The following is a 19,864-nucleotide window of genomic DNA, read 5'->3' on the forward strand; positions in this document are numbered from 1 at the left end:
ATATATGCAAGCCTCAACTAATGCTAAAGGTGGCTATTTTTATGCAAGAGTATAATCTAACAGCGTATGAAGTTAAAAAATATTTCAATACTTTGAGAATCGTACGACGCACAAGTCATTAATCAGTTAGTTGAAGAGCTTCAAGTTTTCATTATTTTAAGGGTTTCCACTTGTGTCTTACAAGTAAAACGTCAATGATTTGTTTTGCAACATTCAATTAATACAAATTGGTTGGTATGCAAATTAGAAGACAGTGTAGTGAAATTAAGCACTGAATTATTTGTCATCAAAATGTAAGCATTCAGAAGAAATGTTAATATTACAACCAACGTCCATTTTTGCTGGGCGATTTTTTAAAAATCTATGAAGGTGTCAATCAGCATAATTAGTAAAAGTGATAAATGCAAAATTACAGGAGCGGAGCAGCTGCCTATTAACAACCCTCTGAAACATTTACTAATGCTGAAAAATGACATGTTAAAGGCGACAAATATTGAATGAAATGAAGATATAGACGGGATAACCCGTCGGATATAAGGGTAATTAAAACTAGAATAATAGGGCTGTAATTTACTTTTATGAAAAAAGAGTGACGTATATTTATTTAAATATTTACAAAATATAACTCGCAGTTATTTCGCAGAGATACAGTAGATGGATGAAGACTTGCTGTACGATATCCGTTGGTTATCTTGGTTTATAGGGTCAGTCTATCATCATAATTCGTGCAGGTATTGTTTGCATAGACCTGTTAACACCAGTTCAATTAATCAAAAGAAAACAAAATGTATCAACTGTTGAACTGCTTTAAGGTAAAAATTCATTCATTAGAAACAGTGCGTCCAAAATGATTTCTCCAATTTTTGTAAGAACAAATAATTAAACAACAAAATTTTAAAAAATTTCCTGAGCTTTAAAATACTTTAAATACGCTGTAGTAATTTGGAATGCGAAAAATGTACCGTACCTCCCTTTAAAATTGTTCAGTACACCACAAACCAGGACTACTTTGCCTCCTACCAAAAAATTATATTGAATACCAGGTACAAATTAAATGAGAAGTCTTGCTCTTAAATAAAAGATAGGTACAAAATGTAAAGAAATTTGGAACTTGTAAATTAATGAGGTTTTGTTTCAGTAGCAATAATTATTATTTTATAAATACTGTGCAAGAACACCAAACATTAAATGCTTGCTACAAACTTTTCACTATGTGCAAGTTTAAGAAAAAGCAAAAATTCTAAAAAAAAAGTATTGCAATATATTAGGTACAAAGTGCCTGTTAACAGTACGTGACAATAAGCTTGTGGAGACGGTCAATTCCTACAGTGGATTTGACATAACCAACTTTACAAATTCATAGATATGACCTGAGGAAAAAGATCTGTTTAAGAATATGAATGGGTTGAAATTAAAAGAAAAATAAATCCTCCCAAGTTGACCAAAAGAGGGTACTATTCTGTTTTGAAGATGTCCCATATGAGTTCTAATTTAAGATCGTTTAACAGAAACAATGTTTTGGAGAGAATTGTTCTTAAGTATTTATTTTGGTTAAAGAGTAATTAATTGTGATATTAAAAATATTTTTTCAACTTTTTAATACTATATTTTATTACTATAAATTTTTTTCACAATTTTTTGTTTTTGTTTATCGAAAAAGTAAAGAGAAAACTATTTTTAGTTTACACAATTATTACTTCTTTAGTCGCATAACATATTTCATACCTTAACGTTTCATATTTTCTATCAATATATTCTAAATACATAGCACATAACCGAAAATATACAATTTTCATCAATAAATTTTGCAAATACAATTTGTTTGAATAAATAAAATATCGTATTGAAAGCTCCAATATCATCGCGTTATGCTGATTACATTACCTATCATAAGTTTATACAAATGTGTAGCATCATCTGGGTTAGCGATGTGTTTTTTTTAAAGGGCTTATGAGGAATTCAATCAATGAATTCCTAACTTATATTGCACCCTGCTAAATTATAATGGCTTTGCAATAATATTCTGATAGCAGAATATGGGTCGTTTAAATAAAATAATTTTTTTTTTAATTTTAATTTATTTATTTTGCAACTGTATCTAGTATAATAGGCAAAAGTGATGAGAGATAAGGGATGGCGCAAATATACATGCACGCAAATGCATGGGCGCCAAGGGCGTGAGTGGAATGAACGACGACGATCCAGTGATGGAAGCCGTTAGTTCGCCAGATTGGCAAGCTTACGCAGCAACCGTCCTAGTAGGTCGGCGTTATATGTTGAGATGGTCGCGTGGCCACCGCCTCTTCAGTCGCGCTGTGGATTTGAAGGAAGTGTAGTAGACATGTTGTGGATAAGAGGGTTGTAATGATTGTGTAGATTTGAATGGAGTTTTGTGTAGCGAGATTGGGCTGTTTCAGACACGAGAGGAATATTTAGATCAGCGTGTATAGTATGATTGGAGACGTAGAAGGGAGCGTTAACTATTGTTCTTAGAATATTTGATTGTAAGGTCTGAAGTCGGTTGATGTTCGATTTTTTGGCACTTCCGTAGAGTTGTATTCCGTACGTCCATATTGGGGCAAGTAGAGCGGTATATAGTGTTCGTTTGTTCGTCAGGGTCAGTTTTGATCGTTTGTCGAGTAGTCTTTTCGAAAGTAATAATTTAATAATAAAAATAATAATTGTTTATGTTCATCATCATCATAATCTATTCCCCTTCTACCGCGTCAGCAGTGTAGGGGCGGGCCTTGCATAGTCTCTTCCATACGGCTCTGTCGCTGGCTAGTTCCTTCCTTCTTTCCCATTCAATTCCTCTTGATATCAGACCGGCCCTCACTTCCTCCTCCCATGTTCTTCTAGGACGGCCTCGACGTCTTCTTCCCTCCACTCTGGCCTCATATACAGTTTTCGCTACTAGGTCCTCCATCATTCTTGTTACGTGGCCATACCAGCGGAGTTGGTTTGCTGTAATTGTCTCTATGGCCGGTTGTACACCCAAGGCTCTTCTTACTGTTGCATTTCTAACTCCATCTCTTCTAGTCTTCCCTATAGCTTTTCTCAAATAGCGCATCTCCATCGCTTGGATTTGGCTTTTCAATTTTGTTGTAAGGGTCCAGGACTCGACTTGAATACGTTAGAATCGGGAGAAACACAGTTTTGTAAACAGAGACCTTCGCTTGCGTGGAGACTTCCTTTTTCCCAATGAAGGTGTTTCTGGTTGCATGAAAGAACCTTCCTGCCGCACCTATTCTTTCTCTTATTTCCTCCTCCAGCCTTCCTTCCTCATTTAAATGGGCACCCAGGTATTTAAAGCTTTTCACCTGCTTCAGTACAGTTCCCTTGGTTTTCACTTCTAATCTCCTACCGCTGTCACCAATTACCATTGTCTTAGACTTCTTTATATTCATTTCTAATTTCATTTTTGTCAACTCTTCCGATAGTATATTTATATTGAACTGGAGGTTCTTCTCAGAATATGCTGCCATCAAAACATCATCCGCATATGCCAATATACTAATTCCTACTCTCTGTAAATGTCTAAACCCAATGAATAGCTTTTTCATTCTCTTTTCACTGTTTCTTACTACTTCATCCATTACAAGAATGGAAAGAAAGGGGCTTAGAATACAACCTTGTTTCACTCCTAGGGTTGTATCGAACTCTTCAGATTCCAGGTTCGTAGTACGAACATAGTTTCCTATTCTTTTGTATATACTTTGTATAGCAATCTGCAGTCCCCTCCTGATCCCCTTATCACTCAAAACTTGCCAGATTACATTTCTTGGGACCGATTCAAAAGCTTTTACCAGGTCAACGAAGCACCAATAACTTGCTTTACCTTTATCTAATAGCTTCTCACTTGCTTGTCTGTTTATGTTGATTTGACCAATTTGAATCTGCTCAATGCGAGTGAATGTGTAAATAAACTAGAATTTGATGGAAAAGCTATTTTTTTTTTTATTTGCGAATAACACTGTAGAACTATTGTTCTGTTGCTCGAGCTAATGTTGCTCATACATCATATATATATAGGCGACTTGTAATTTGCTAGCAAAACTACATATTTTATAAAATGGTAAGTAATATGTAGTCGCACAAATTGATAAATAGTTACTGGATTCTCAAATTTTATTAGGTGGGAAGTTTACAGGTGAATTAACGTCCGCTGATCTTCAAAAATCTCTGGAGAATTTATAGAATCAGAAAAATTCAATATATACTTAATTCTAAAATTGAATTAGAAATTGTTACTCTCTTTCAGTTACTCACTTATTTGCAGGAACTTATACAGGGATAAGTTATAATTAGTGAAGAGTGACGGTAAGTTCTATTTTATAGAATTGTAGAAGTAAAAGTTCTCGCAAAGCACCATCCTTCATGTTCAGTTATTGGCTGAAACCGTAACTAGGTTGGCTTGATACTCAGTCCATATTTCCGTTCTGCCTTACTCTATACCAAGAATTATTCCCTTTCAAAGAGAAATGTTTATTATTTAAAGGAAGTTGTTGCTAATAATTTCCGAGAGAGCAGACCAATGTTTTCAATTGATTTATATTTTATCTTCCATTCTCATTATTTCTACCTTCTCTTTTCTTTCATTTTTTTCTCTCTCTTTCAATTACACAAATATATTTGTCCTTTCTATACAATGATTTTATCTTTAAAAATCACAAATTCTACAGTGATTTTCGTGCTCGATCTGCAAAAACGTCAATGTATATTTTTAAAAGAGGAAAAAAACGGCTTAAGTTAAAAATAATTCATTCAATAATAATAAATAACATCAAAATTGATATTACCATAGCATAAGGTCTCCGCTCATTCTTTCTATTAGTTCTGTCACTACTTCTGAAAATCACTTATCTGACCTAGTGGAGAATTCTCAATCAATTTGTCTAGTAATGTCTTTATTTCGCCAGCTGTAAAGTAAACAATAAAAAGTAACCAACCCATCGACTATAAAAAACACATCTGCTACCTGGACTGTCTTTCTGGTTGCAGAGATAAGCATCTAGAATTTGGATTCAAACAGAATAGCTGGAATAGCTCGTAAAACTTGCAAAAATTCAGTAAAATCACTCCTTTTCCAGCTTTTTCCCAGCTCCTGATTATGGCACACATTAATCTTAATACATCTGTAATCTTTTCTTGGATGCCAACTATTTGTCTTCTTAGGAAATCCAATATCTTAAGTAGCTGACAAAATCTTAACTACTCTATAAATCGCCCGCTCACTACAATCTTGAATCTTACCGCAATGAATCTCTTGAGACTTTATTTAGTTTTGAGCTAGAGTTCAGAAGCCCACATTGTTTTGTGGTCCTTTCCAATTGGGGCTCAGAATGCTGTGTGCATTTATTGCGTTTTAAGGAACATTTTAAGAATAAAAGACAGTCTACATAGGAGCAATTTCTCCATCAAAATTTGTTATAACTGTAGCTAAAGATTTTAAGCTTTGATCTTGGGCATAAAATGGAGCATACTATTTACCTTCCCCATTAATATTATAAACGAATGGCGCCAATGAATTTAGGTCAGCAAATAACTGGCATTTTAATTAATTTATAAAATGATTGCGAATCACATTTCCCAAAAGATTATTTTAATAAAATTGATAGGTTTAAATTAAAAGTAAACAATTGATAAAAGAAAAATAAATATTGGATGATAGAGTGCACAGCAGTGCGTCGAAATGTTCATGTGGGCGTTTAGGATTGATGGAGTTATTGAAAGTTCTGGGGTCCCATTTTATGACCTGTGAAAACAGATATATTTAAATTTGTTAGAAAACTGAAGGCTAAGAACATATCTCAGGAGTATTGATTGGCACAAGAGTATTTACTGTAGTATGAATGTCGTACGTTAGATTCGTGGGTGAATGTTTGAATAATAAAATTTGTCGGTTCTACAGCTGTGTTACAAATAAATGTTCGTCTACTTAGGACGAATTGTCAATAATCAATATATTTCAATGCAAAATAGTAGAGAAAAATAAACTACATCCACTTGGAGTTTAAAACACAAAATTGGAAAAGAGAATAAAAATATGTTGTACTACAAATTTTAACTAAATTAACATTAATAAATTAATTAGCTAAAACTGAAAAAAAAAAGATTTCAAACAAAAATAATTTGGTGTAAAAATTCAGTTTAGTGAGAACTGAACAACTAACAAAATTGATGTGAGATACCGGTTAGTGCGCGCCCCCTTATCCACCCATTATCATGTGAGATACTAGAGATAGAGTTTACAAACTCTGGAACGTTTACTGTGCTAATAGGCGTTCCCAAGCCCACATAACACATACTGCATGAGAGCTGACCGCCTCCAATATACCCACGATGAAATTTAAAACTGCCCACGGAATCCTCTCACATTCTAAAAACTAAGTAGCAGAATTGTATATAAATATGTAAATGGTTTTCTCTTATTTACTAAACAGTATTAGTTATATCTTTAAATAAATATACATAAAAGAACAGTGAATTTATTCATAAATTTTAAAAAATTAGCAAAAAGCTCAAAACAAATAAAAATTAATCTGGCGCGAACACACACTCTTACGACTCTCGCTAACCGCAATTGCTATCCTGTCTGATCTAATATTACAGATTTACAAGGTGACTTGTGATTTATAAGGTTATAGGATTTCTAAGTGTATTTATCCTATAGTGAATATATGTCCCTAAGTAGTTACAACTATATAACAACATGGTCAAAAATTTATGGGTAAGCCAAGTAGAAGTTTAAATTTCAATTAAATCTCCTAAAATCACTTACCAGACAGATTGACTTGCTGGTTAATTGTACTTCAAAAAGTAAATAAATACATTGTCGAGCAATACCTTCAAAAATCATTTTACTGTCCATCAGAAAGCTTCTTCAAGTTAATACCACCTAAAAACATAGAAAAACCAACTTAAGGTCAGCCTGATGTTCTAATTTTTATTCTAGCATTTCAAAGATGGGTTCAGGGAAGTAGGTGCAGTAGCTTTTTTGTAAAAGCTATTGGTGATTTTAAGACCTTTAAACAAGAATTCTGACTCCTACGGCTCATCAAGACAAACGTCCGAATATCTATCGACTTATTTTCCACCAGGATTAACTAGCAAAAATTGAAAAAAAAATCTAATAATTTGGATATCTTACATGTCTCAGTTTCACTTTGATTAATTACATATGTAAGAAACTGTAAATAATACTTGCACAAAGCAAAAACAAAATAGCATTGTACTCTCCTACCTCATTTTTGTATCCATTGGGCTTATAAATTGAAGTTTTTAAATTTTAAGAATAAAAGCAATGGAGAATGGTGGTAGAAAGTGAAACTACTTTAACCTGCCCTATGGTGTTGAAGCATGTTGCAGTGGACGAGATAACCTGCAGTATATTACCTCTCCTTCAGTTTCCTTTTAAAATTTTCAGTTGCATTGGTGATTTTGAACGTATGCACTTTGTGAATAGCTGGATTAGTGCTTTTAAAAGTTACAGTATGGTTTAACTTTCGCATACCGGTGTGTGATTTAATCATCCTCATTAATGAAAAGTAAGCTTGTTAATGAACTTTTAGTTTATTGTACTGAGTACTAAGCTTGTTTTCTTTGTGTTTCTTTTGAAGCTTTAATTTGCGTAGTGTACTATTCCTTTATAAATATTATGACTGCTGTACCGTTTGGAATAGTTTTCATTAGTAGTTTATTAATTTTTTCTGAAGAATGAAAATTTCCGTAAGAACAGAATTAATAGTGAAGTATAACTTATGCCATTCAAATTGCCTTTTTCATTTTCACCTTTTTAGAAACTGAAAATCATTAAGTTTAAGATTTCTATTTTATCTTTCTTTATTGAAAAGTTCCTAAGCAACCGAGAGTAGGTACATGTTTATTTTGATTCAGACAAACCCTTAGTTCATTTATTAGATCATCGTTTAATTTGTGCCCTTGTCTTTATTTTTTTCATTGTTTATTTTTTGTTCGAGCTTTTTTCCTGTCAGCAAAATGATTACGCGAAACATTTTTCAAAGTTTACTATCTGAGAAAATTATGATCCGTCCGTCTATTTATATTCATAGGGAATGAGCCAATGCAATAAATACTAGCCTTAGACAGATTCCTGGCTTCACTGCAGTACCTGCAATTACTGAAAAAAGTATCTAGCTAGTCGATTGCGCCTTAATGATTTATTCTATCACGTTTTAAGAAGCCGGTTCTCCACTATGGACGAGGTGAAAAATTTATTTGAACTTTTTTCCACACCCCTTAAAGATCTGTTGCAAGAAAGAGAAGCCAAAAGACTGGCAACGTTCTCACCACTACTCACTAAAGTTTTTAAAGCTCATGAATTCACTTTGGCCCCGAAGGTTTGTGTGGTAGGTTCACCATAAATTTGCCTGATGGAAGGAGGGAGTGTGGAAGAGACCAGATGAAAAATACGCCCTAAGTAGGCTTGTAAATTGTCATTGTTAATAGAGACAATATAAATGACTAAAGTTATGTTAAAAATATCCAATATGCCATACCACTCGCACCTTTCTTACAAATGTAACTTTTTGTACTCCAAAATAAAACGAGATCTCATAGTGCTTAACTTCTGAATACATGAGAAGGTTGGGACTATGATTTTGCTTTTTCAGTCTAGGTGTCCACATCTCAGTTCTATCGAGCGCGCCTGCGATATGTTAGGAAGACCCCCTGTCAAATCGTAGGCTTTCCAAAAACTCTAGATCGTATGTGAGGATTGGGATAACATCTCTAAGAACCTCTTTAGAATATACTTTTGCATCGAAGACTGAATTTAGGAATTAAAGCGAGAAAAATGAGTTGCTGAATTCTATTTACTGAATTGTTTCGACAAATTAAATTTATATTTTACTAAAAATCGGTGATGAATTGTGGTTTTTCATTGTTTATCATTTACTTATTCTATATCTTACAGTCTAAATATCTAAGAACAATAGTTGACGCTTTCTTCTACTTCTCCAATCACTCAATACATTCTGTCCTAAATATTCCTCTCCTTTCTGAAATAGCCCATTCTCAATGTAAAAAACTCTACTCCATTTTATACAGTCATTCACAACTCTCTGGTTCACAACATGTCCACCAGAACACTTTCTTTAAATCCACATCGCAGACTAAAGCAGCAGTGGCCACGCGACCATCTCAACACACCAGACTTTGTTGGTGACCAGGATGGTTGCTGTGTAAGATTGCGAACAAGGCGAACTAACGGTTCCCATAATTCTTCATAATGGTCTTCGTTAACTATGGAGAAACTTGCATGTATATATATGCGCATGTATTTGCACAGTTTCCTTATCTCTCTCCCATATCTGTTCTTATTGTACATTGATTACAGTTGCAAAATAACGTTATTTTACCTTTTTTTTAAATTTCTCTTAACACTATTTATGCACTCATTTACGACTTCAGATATCTGTCCCAGTATAACAGTAAATTTTTCATTTAATTAAATGATAATTTTACTGGTATTAATTTCTGGTGATACTTTTTACCAGGATTAGTTTCATTTATTATTTGCTATTTACATTACATTGTTCGATTTGATTGTCTTCCCACTATGCACATCATAAGTCGCCGGTGATTTGTAGTCTCAAGTTATATCCTGGAAGTAATTCAAATCTAAAATAAAATACATTTGGGGGACAATGAGTGTGGCCTCCACGTGGTGTCCCCTGGGTAATGCTAAATCGCACTCGTCTTATAATAGATTTAATAATTTTTTATTTGTCCCTCATAGAAGTAGTAATCCTCTATTCCTAAGCAAACGAAACCTGTGTTACTACAGCCAATACAAACATCATCCAACTCACATGACTAAAACCAACCAGACTCACAAGATGGAAAATCAATGTGAACCCTGCTAAGTGCAAATGCATATCCTTCACCTTCAATCGGGCAACCCTTTGCCTATCCTCTTCAATATAACCATAACCTTCGAAATACAACTAATACTCCCCTTTAAGTTTTAAATCTCACCCTTTACAAATACTTCATAATTTCTGTTGCCCTTAAGCTAACAACGCCTTGTTGAATAAAAGTCTATGAATCCATACCTGTCTATCCTAACCCACCTATTCAAAGACTAACCTTTCTCACTCTTTCTGACAGTCTCCCCAGTAGACTAAAACACCGCTGACCCCGAAATTTCCTCAGCTACGCCTAACCTTCTGTTGTCAAACTAAATTAAAAATAATATAATGGAATATCTACCATTAAAACAATAATGGGACCTCCAATGCATAGGCCTGTATCATATTCGCATGAGATACGAGTTTGAAATGTAGTGAATACCAATAATAATGTATAATGTATGTATGTATAATGCATAAACAATAAATCTTTGAGTGAGATGGTAGAACATGATTTTTTATTTTCCTTGTTCTTTAGCTTGGTCAAAACGAATTTTTATTCATTTCTATTTATATTATTATTTAATTTAAATCCTTATTGAAGAAACTTTTTCAACTCCTTTTATTTTTTTATTGCAGCTTCTTTATTCTATTGTTTTTTTTTTTTGCATATTTTAGGTTAGAATTTAATTATAATTAAAAGTACGATTTCTGTAAAATGATTAATCAGATCTATTCTGAGCTTGAATATAATTATGGTTTTCTAACAATTGCTTAATTTGCGAGGAAGGGATGTGTTTTTTAATGTTCTCAAAAATAATCTTAAATAAAACTTCTGTAATTAACATTTGATACCTAAATAACATATTATTCGTGGATAATAATACTGGAACCCTTCATGTGATGAACGCTTCCATTTGGATAAAAAGATATCTTCTATGCAATCAGTTTTTCTGTTTCTATTAAGTGAGAAGATTGACACATATGATTGGAAATGTAAATGACGTAGCTTGATGTGAACCTACATTACTTCGGTTGTTACAGTATATTACCTGTCATGCTCTAATAATTTTGATCAATGGTACACGTAATAGTTAACAGATTGTTACATATAAATAAAATAAAAACTTAAAAAAAAAAAATTGACCAAAGCATAGGATTAGCTTCCTTCGCAGTGTACCGTCATAAACTGTAGATATTGTAACATATTTAAATACTTACTTTCAGGAACCAAAGAAGTTTTATTATCTGTCATAAATACCTAAATGTCTCGGTCACTTTAAGAGCAAAACTTTCAACTTATCTTGTATTTTGGATGCAATGATTTTTTTTTTTTTTTTTGCATTTGGCAGAAGTAGAGCCCCTGTTTGGCGGTATATTGTCTCACAAGGAGCGAGAAGTATAAAAAAAAATTCAAAGAAATTACTCATTTTTAATGGAATTATGTAGTTCAAGTACAATAAATAGACTATTTGGCATAGGATTTACTCGTCTCGTTTGACGGATATGTCCTCGTAAATATACTGAACACTGAATTCTGAACAGTTGATTTACAACCGAATAGGTGATTGAAAATAAAGTCGATATACTTGTCATCTAAATAAATCATTTCAGAGCATCACAATTCTAACGTTTTTGAAATATCACCTGATTCGAATGTGTACATTGTGTTTTTTTTTTTTTCATTTTAAAGAAACAAGCAAAAAATTAACCGTGTTATTTTCATTTCTTTTAAAAATTTTCACATTACAAATTATTTTGTTTGAGCTAAGAGCACTCTCTGACTTCTTTTTTCAAGAATTTTAACTGAGTTAAACTCAAATTATGTTATAACATTTAATGATGTTCGTTGGAACAAATTTTAAGTAAAATTACTAAAATCTGCATTTTCAAATCTTTTACAGATTGTCTTAAATTTTGGAATTCCAAGCTTGGAAGCAATACTTTTAGTGATACTGGATTAGTGATTCTGAAAATGTGTTCGGATTCGCACTGCTGGTAGTTATCATTCATTCATCCGCCATTCCAGACATATTTTTATCTTCTAAACGGTTTCGGATTTTCCCCATTATCAGTGATAAAACTGCTAATTATAGTAACAGCTAATTAATTGAAAATTAATTTAAAAAGTTAAATGAATCAATTGAATGTTGTAGCAACATAATTAATAGTAAAAGAAGCGATCAGCTTGATTGTTAGTGCATTGGATTTCCAAATAGAAATCGCGATTTTGAACCAACTTCTTGCCCTTAAAATTTCTTTTTCTAGGGAAAGAGACAGTTAATCCGGTGATGGATAGTGTTGTCTGTAACGAGAGGTTGCTGTCCTTTTGCCGTAGCTCTGAAAAAGGCTTTCAATAGAAGATATGTTTTGTAAAAAAATAAAATAAAATACTACGATAACCACTTACATAGTACACTTAAAGCCAGAAGCAATAGAAGGGGGGATCTAGCTTCCGAAAGTGGGAGGCAAATTTTCAGAAATCTTCAGAACTAAATTTTCTTTAGAAAAGTACCACTTTTTGTGGCGAGTTGCTAAATTCAATTTTGCCAAAAAAAAAGTATTGCAATAAAATGTTTTAATTTTAATACAAATAATTTGTAATTGTGTGAAGTAATAAAATTTGAAGTTCCTACAAATTTTTATCTTTGACATATTTTTTCACAAATATAAAGAATTTAACAATTGAGACTTAATCAACGGAGAACTTGTAGGAGTGATTTTGTAAGATTAGTTTGTTTTTTTATTTAAAATATTTGTTTATTTTAAAGAGTAAAAGTCCTCATAATTCGACTGAAATAAAAGCCAACTTGTTAAGGGATATCTGGAAAGAAGCAACAATATTTTGTATTCTTATGGTTAAGTGTCGATTACCTAATTATCCATTTTCTATGCATCAAAAAATAGTAAGGTATTCCTAAACAGATATTCATTCATTATTTTAAGCCGGCCCTGTAGGTTTCGAGTTCTTGTCAAATGAGTGATACCTTTTTGGCTTTTTTATATATTATATGTTTTATATAATATGTATACTTAGATAGATATAAACTGAAAAAACATTTGTGAAATACTAAAAGATAGTTGAATATTATTTTATTTTATCATCCTTTTTCATTTAGTCATTTGTCATAAATCAACAAATTTAATGTGGTTGCAAAAAAAACAACTCATGAATATTTTTTACACTCACGTTTTATTGATTCACCCACTGCGTTCACTTCATTCGCTTGTCAAGTAAATAACTATAAATACTCCCTTATAGAACTGTTCTACCGGACAGGTTAAATCAATTATTGATATCTTTTCATTGTTATTTAATGTAAAAATAATAAATTAAAAAATGTAACTCATTAACTTCTTGAAAATAGTAATATTGTAATATTTTGCGAACAGGTAGGTGGCTATTTTTTCACCTATCCCAGTAACATTTGGCTTATGAAGGAGTATGAAACAAAATTAATTAGTTTCATAATTTATGAATATGCGAGATTTTCAACTTGGTTACAGTGTGGCCGTTATAATGAAGAGATTACTGCTAATGTAATACATCAAACAGCGAACATAAATATCTTGTACTGAGCATATTACACCTGCATGAACATAATTGTTATTTCCATTTAGCGCTTATGAGGTAAAATATTGTACTTTTAATAAAAATGGTCTTCAAATAAATAATAACCATATTCTTTAAAAGTAAACTATAAATTCTATAAATTGCTGTGCCTCTTATTTATCATTGAACTAAGGGATAACTTTTCCTTGCGCCTAGTTTTACTAGGAATCCCTTCAAAGTTATTACTTATTTTACTGTAACAGTAAAGTATTTTCTCGCCTATAGTGCTTGTCAAAGCAACAGTTCTCTGCTTCCAGAACTCCCAATTGCTGGGATCACTATGTGTGCAAACCCATTCTAACTTCAATCGGGAATTCTAAATACTGTTCCTAGACCAAAGTAGCATATTAGTTTTGGTTATAAACTACGTGATATTGGAAATTAGTTTTATTTTTATTCCTTTCCGAACTAAAAGTTTGTACAATTTACTTAGAAGTTTTTTCCCCCCCGGCGCATCGACGTCTGTGGCCATTAGCGCCACTTAGAAGTTTTGATATTATCCGAGAATTGTCAATTTTAGGCAACATTTAGGAGCTTCCTTCGTCCTTATAAGGTGAACGTTAATACACTAAAAAAGGATCCGTACACCAATGACCTCAGGATATTTGATTAGTCTCATGATATCTAAAGCCTTGTTAGACCCATCATATTAAATATAGTTTGTTGGCTTGACGTAGGTGATCTGTTTAAGACTGGATGAAGATGTAATACTGAAGCTGGAGTACGCTTGTGGATTTACTAAACCCAAATAGTTGCACACATAAATTATTTCTGCAGGTGCAGTGTGAAAGTGTTGGGGCTAATAGTGCAGTTACTGTTTATGTTATTAGGTATGATAAGTCCCTGAATAAATGGCTTGATCTCTTTCCCTTAGGGTACTTGTAAAATGTCTTAGTATCAATACTTCCGCAGAAGCCTATCTAAGGAACACTAAACTGAAAATGCATTGTATTATTGTGTTCAGCGGAGATCCTACTTTCCAATTGAATTGACCCATTTTATTATTTTAAAAAGCTGACCTCATGATTATAGGTTGAAAATTGTTAGGTCATGAGTTCATAATTTAAAAAAAAAAATACCGTTTTAAATTAACTACTGATGCGAGCAAAAATTTTAAATTCAAACTCACATTTATCTTTATTAATACAGAAATTTTGGATAAAGAGGATAATTAATTGCAAAAAATACTTTAGATATACATATATTTGATTGTTATAAATTTTTGATTCAATTTTTAAAATACTGGGTGAGCAGCAGAATACACAAGTTGAATTTTTTGAACCGCATTGTTAAAGGTGTAATAAACATTTTAATTTTAAATACCTCTACCTCCATTTTACGAGGCCCCCGGCAATTAAATTAAAAAAAGAACACGTACTATCCATTAAAAAGTATTATTAAAATTATATTTTTACGTGAGAACTTAATTCTTTTAGCAAATATTGAAATAAAAAATATTGCAATATTGAACAAAGAAAAGAAAAAAAAAGTATTGAATATTAATTCTTTCTAATTAATCATTCACAAATGATTATTATTATTATTTTTTTTAAACTTTATTGAAATGAGAACTGCAAGAGGCTCTTGCTCCTGCAACAATTATATCAGATGAACATGTAACAATAACACATCCAGCACTAAGAAAAACTAATTTCAGAGCTGTTTCAGTCAGAGATCTTTATTGTGCACATGTCTCAGTGAATAGGTGTAGTTTGAGAAGTGATGGAAAAGTCAAGGATACCAGGTTGGTATTGAGGGAGGTGTCGGCCATTGAGGAGGAGAAATTGGAAGAACAATGGCATGATCATAGATATTTTACGATATCATTTTGTAAATAAAAACATATTAACGTAAAAAAATGACCGTTTTGCTAGAAAATTACAAGAAGGTAATTTTTGAAAGAAACAAAAAATTTCTTAGTTTCCTTTTAAGTAATGTTTAATTGCATGTTGCACTCATTTTTATTTACAATTTTATCTATTTCTGTTTGTCCATTTACAAGTATATGTCTGATTTGATTTCAACCTTATCATGTTCACTAATATCTATTTAGAGAAACACTCTTTCAGTTAATCAATTTGGTATTTTGTTAATGCATTTACGTGTTAATTTTTAATAGTATAATTATTAAAAATGGGTACTTTAAAGGAACTTTTAAAGGAGATGTAACCAAAATCGATTTTTTCGAGAAAAAATTTCAAATATGAGTTTAGATCTGCTTTGGGCAAAAAAATATGCCATGTTTAAGGAAAATCGTAGTTGGTGTATTCCCAGAAAACCTCAATTATATGAAAGGATTTTTTATTTAAAGTGCCTCTTCTGGAAGGCTAGATTTACCCAATAGCTTATTGTTAGGTTCTAAGGTGACACCAAAACCAGATATCAAGTAAAAATAGATGGTAATCTGAACTTACGTATTATTTATGGTTAACAATATCATAAATTTCACAGAACTATGACAGCTGGTTTGGTTAGAGAAAAACATTGTATGTAAGATTTTTCGCTGTATTTTTAGATCTGTATCATAACTTATGGTATAAGGAGATCAACCTTGACAGTTACATTGTTAAACTTGAGAGATTTACGCCTTTTTTTTATTTTTTATTTTTTGGCAGGCTCAAATCAAGAAAAAAGAATCTGCTCACTTCTTTCAAAAATCCTTTGTGAAACAGGTAGGAAAAAGTAGTTTCGAGACAAATTAAATCCGATTATATCCTTCCTAGCTCTTAACTTATTGTGTTCTCAGATCTTACCTTTTTAAACGATATTTCCGCGTATCTCATAGTTTCTACTTTCTGCCTCACACTTCTGCTCAGTATGTTCGTAACTATCCACAACAGTGTCTTGTAAGTTTGTGATTCAAATCAAGATTTGATCTACGGTCAATTAATCTAGAAAATAGTTTGAAATGTCTGTTCTTATCTTGTTTCAGTTGAGTATGAGGATTCAAAGTTAATACCATTTTCGCACTACATCAGCTGGAATTTATTTTTATATTCCATCTGCGGAACTACGTTTCAAGAAGGTTTTAATGAATTTGAATATTCTGACTGACTTGGATAGGATCAGAGTGTTTTGAGAGAATAGCAGCTTCGTCAGTGAATGTTGAAACAATAGGATTTTTGGATGAAGGTGAATTGGCAGTGTATATTAGAAAAAGAAAAGGTACTACAATGCTTCCTTGAGGGATTCCAGTTTTTAAAGGAAAATAAAAAAAAGATGGCCTTTCCTAACGCGAAAGCGGTAGTTCCAATCGGTCAAATAAAAATTGATCATATATTCTGTAAATTGAAAATGATTTTTAAGTTTTGCGGGAAAACCAATTTCTTACAGGTTGAATTCCTAGAAAAATTGGTATAACAGCAAGAATATTTGATAACTTTCCGAAAAATTAAAGAAATAAATTGAAATTTGGTAAACAAAATTCATTGGTGCACCCTCTTCGGAGTTTTAAATGAACTACTGAAATTGTGACTCTGATCAAAATGACAAGCAAGTGCTTTGCAAATTTACTGTTATTTTGGGTTATTCTTATGGTTTTTTAATAACGGCTTCTAAGATTTTCTATAAACTAATTACTATATTATTAGGGTGCCTCGTAGTGGTGAGACTCGCAACGCTAAGATGCCTCGATGCCTGAAAAATAGGAGTTGGATGTAAAGCGTCAACGTTTGACTTTTTCTGAGGAAAGTTATTTTATGAAGGCTTCTGGGGAGAAGTACCATGGATTTTCTTTTTATAATCGATTCTGTAACGTACCTTTTTATTTAAGCTGTTTAATTTCGAAGTTTGAAAAAAATATTTTAGTTAGATCCCTTAAAAAAATAGTGTCTTTCAGATTCTTTGCTATAGAATGTGTATTACTGAAGTTTTAATGTTCTGGAACGTCACAAAATACAGAGACTTTTTTATCATTAAAATCCGGAGACCAGATTAAAAGTTTAAACGGATTAGAGGAGTTCCATTTGTTCATTCCATAACGACACCCGTCACAGACAGGTTCGCTGCCACTTTAGTACAAATGGCGATAAAGTTTATTCAGGCAACTAAAATTAATGGTACCCATTATCGGTACTAGCCACACAACATGCTGTTAAATTTCGGATTCCCCTTGGTTTAGATCTTCCTTAATGTTTGTTTTTGGTTTCTCAAATGAATTTAGTCAATTATTATTTACATGTAAATATTTATTTACTATCGTGACGATAATTCTGAAGATAATATATTAAATTCTGTCCTTGAAAGGATCGTTGATCAATAGTTAAGCGGTTGAGTGAGTGAGTTTATATGTTTGACAAATGTTGGTTATATAACTGGATGTGACTGGTACTGTGTGCTCTTGTTTGAGGTAGTTGTGGGTCCACTTGGTCCAACTCCTCTAACATACTACTTCATCATTTACGTTAACTCATTAAATTTATGTTAATTAATCGCCACATCTAGCAATAATTTCCAACTCCACTTACAAAAAACATTTGAGCTACATTTCCAAGCCGTCATTTTCATTGACCGAGGAGGTACGACTGAGTGACATGTCCTCCAGTACATGTTCTCTTCATCTGGAGCATTTATGCTGCCTAACTGGTTGCGTTTATAAAAGTCAAAACATTTTTGTTGTCAAAAAAGATGAGCTTAACTACTTGAACTGACTCATACCGATTCTCGCAAGTTTGTTAAATATTTTTATCAGCTTAAAGTTAAAAAAGTGAGGTGTGATACATTCACATGACTGCCAGGTACGCCAGTTCTCACAGTTTTAAGTGACAAATATTTCTCGGGCTTTCCCTAAACTTGATGCTTTAGCAAGTGAAAACAATGGATGTCTCGGAAATATCATTACAGATAAAAAAACAAACAAATAATCTCTCCTAAAGTAATATTTCACGAAAATTGTTTTAAGCACATCTCTTAGGTAATTATTTATTATAATAGCATAGTTGTAAGAAAATTTCAGAATTTCCTAGCTAATGTTCCCATGAGATTTTCTAATTCTGGCAAAGAGTTCAAAGATAGATTGGAAATGCAGTAGGAGAAACGGAATGATTAAATCAATGACTGGAAGAAAATGAAGATTGTCATGAAAATTAGGTGTTTATAATGTGTTTTCGCACAGTAGCAAGGTAACTTGATGGTGATGAACCTTTAATACAATTTGCTTTAGAAATGTTTCAATTTAAGTTTGCCCTTTAAAGTTGTAATTTACTTTGCAACACTATTCTCCTTTTAAAGTAACAATCTTTATAAAAAGATTACCAGTATTACTGAATTATCTTCTAGTTGATCAGCTTTCTCAAAAAATTCAGTTAATTTGTTTTTGTATTTTGCTAGTTTTCACATTAGTTTTCTCTATTAAACAGAGTTATTTTGTTTTTTAAATCAAATATCAATGACATGAATAACTCAATAACAGAACATGATAAAAAAATAATTCAGATCTCGCTGTCTTATTAAACCTATACTGCATTTCAGCTTATTCGCTATGGATCCTCTTAAGTTCTACTTGTACTTGTCATTTTAATGTCCATGTTTTCTTTGCCAAATGAAATTGTATAAACATTTTATTGCATTCTATCTTTACAAAGAAACTTAATAAGCAGAATCTTTTGTATCTTTTAATAGATGCAATGTCTATATGATTTCATATCCAATTTTTATTATATATTCTATTTAAGCGCGATATATGTGGATATTTGTTTTGTTTGTTTCTTTTTTGAATGTAGATAACACATCTCACACCTTAAAAATCCTCATTGTTGCAAGCCTTTATTTGATCTAGATGAGGTTTCCACTTCACCCAATAATAAAGGATTTTATCCAGAGCTGACACTGTTCTGAATGCACGCTTGGGGCCTCCTTACTGGTAGTTAATCACTTCACCCTGTTTCCAGGTATTATTTTGACAATAATTTTGTTTTCGTATTGTCTCTTCCTTCAACGAAATTTGTTTTCATCAAGTCAATTCTGGTTCAGATTTGCTCTCTTGATGCGCCACTAATGCATACTATCTTAATAGAGAACATAATAAGCAAACTATTATGAATATTTAAATAGCTACATTTACATCTAATTATTTTTAATATATTCACTTACGAAAATATATCCATAATGCAGATACGCTATATTTATTCCATACAAAAGTAGAACATAACACACTTTCTCTGGTAGTTCTTATAAGGCCTACTAGATGGCATTACATTATTATTGCTTCTAACACAGGTACTTTTTACCTCCACAAGTACTTAAATAGTAACATGACATCTGTTCCAAGTTTAAAATAAGTGGTTTAGGTACCAGTAAGTGTTACGTTAACCAAACAAAACTATAAAAATAATTTCTCACCAAAGCAAAGATGTATAATATTATACTTAGTTATCGTAGT

At 32.1% G+C, this 19,864-nt stretch overlaps 1 protein-coding gene and 1 long non-coding RNA gene across 2 annotated transcripts in view; one reads left to right on the top strand and one right to left on the bottom strand.

The window, feature by feature from the left end:
• Window positions 1-569: 569 nt before the first annotated feature.
• Window positions 570-7,389, bottom strand: LOC141452760 (uncharacterized). Its single transcript, XR_012457601.1, has 5 exons — window positions 7,244-7,389; window positions 6,782-6,898; window positions 4,800-4,919; window positions 4,270-4,699; window positions 570-748 (listed from the first exon to the last, which is right to left on the bottom strand). It is a non-coding gene; the product is annotated as an uncharacterized lncRNA (long non-coding RNA).
• A 16-nt stretch (window positions 7,390-7,405) lies between these two features.
• PCB (Pyruvate carboxylase) overlaps window positions 7,406-19,864 on the top strand; it is a 146,674-nt gene continuing 134,215 nt past the window's right edge. Inside the window, exon 1 of the mRNA XM_074125154.1 lies at window positions 7,406-7,547. The gene's annotated coding sequence lies outside the window, so the exon portion shown is untranslated. The remainder of the gene's footprint in view (window positions 7,548-19,864) is intronic.

The sequence above is a fragment of the Rhodnius prolixus genome, unplaced genomic scaffold (assembly GCF_049639745.1).
Source record: "Rhodnius prolixus isolate KJV_2025 unplaced genomic scaffold, Rpr scaffold_3, whole genome shotgun sequence".
NCBI classification, from domain to species: domain Eukaryota; kingdom Metazoa; phylum Arthropoda; class Insecta; order Hemiptera; family Reduviidae; genus Rhodnius; species Rhodnius prolixus.